The following is a 1455-nucleotide window of genomic DNA, read 5'->3' on the forward strand; positions in this document are numbered from 1 at the left end:
GGAAACCCAGACATGACTGTGGGTTATGTGTGGGCTGAACACTGTACAAAATGAAAATGAATTGAAAATCAGAGTATCAAATTGACTCCCCACAGAACAAAAACGGTTTCTGTTAAATGAACCTGATTTCTTTTAACAAAGAAAAAGTTAAAAATAAAGATTCACTTTTGTCTCAAAGCTGAACGTTCCTGCCTGGTAGGGGGCGCTCTTGATGCTTATATTTCCTCAACAACGCCTGATACCAAGGAAAATAAGACAAATGTAGCTAAGATATTAGACGTTGGTGCTGTAAAATAAAGTAACTCACTAATCAACTTGATTCAGTCCATCAGTGGCGCAACCTTCCTTCCCCCGAAGGAAGGTTGACGGAGCGTGGAAAACATACGCAGCCCACCCCCCGAGACGACGACACTTGAAGGATAAATTTACCTCGTCACGTGCGCGAGGTGAAGGAGCGAAAGGCGCGCTGAAGTGTATGGGAAAACATAATCGGCGCGCCGCCCCCTCCAGACGGGGTTTTGACGCCCCCTCTGGTGCAGCGCCCCTATGCGTTGCATGCGCTGCATACCCACTTTTTGCGCCACTGCAGTCCACAGATAAAGCAGTCCTCTCCTCCCTCATGATCAGTTCCAGAGCTGATATCAGAACATCTCCATGTGGCTCAGAAAACATTTTCCAAAACCTCCAAATCTCTCAGTTTCTTCTGCTTTGCCTTCATGAATGACCCATTTTTCCTAAATAAATTATCACTGAACTGACCTGAAGGAAGATGGACAAAAAAAAAATAAAATAAAATGTCTGTGATTCATGTTGTTCACCTGCTGCACTAAAACACATGTGATTTGTCAACTTGCTGGGTTTTTAGCAGATAAATTAACAATTTATCTAAATGCAATGTGAAGCAAAATTGGAAATTAAAAAATGGATTAAAAAGAAAGTTTTTCTAGAAACTCCTGGTGTTCATTTCAAAGCTGGTGAATAAAGATCAGCTTTCACACTGGAGCGGCTTTTCTCACATGTTGATCAGTTTGTCCTCCAAATAAACTATAATAAACTTTTTAATTTTTTTTTTTTTAGAAAGGATAATAGAAATTATGCTCCATATACCGGAGCCTCACAAGGATCACGTGTTGCTGAATTCAGACAGTCAAAGTTTTCCTGGTCATTTTCCCAAACTGCAGAGTTTTATGCATAAAATAAATGTTTTTGTTTCCTCTTCCTGGATTTTCTTCTCATACACTTTCTACCCTATTTTGAATATTTAAATTACGAAATAACAAAACTCTGCAGGGTGAACTATGACACTAACATTTATCTGGGACAGTTTACAGCTGAACATCAAGAGGAGCATGTCACTGAGGGACAAAGAGAAGAAATGTAAGTTTCAGATCCCAGTCTGATTGTTTGTAATCTGTTCTAAACCTGATCCGTCTCTCTGTCCATCTTGGTCTCTCT

The sequence above is a fragment of the Poecilia reticulata genome, linkage group LG18 (assembly GCF_000633615.1).
Source record: "Poecilia reticulata strain Guanapo linkage group LG18, Guppy_female_1.0+MT, whole genome shotgun sequence".
Taxonomy (NCBI): Eukaryota; Metazoa; Chordata; class Actinopteri; order Cyprinodontiformes; family Poeciliidae; genus Poecilia; species Poecilia reticulata.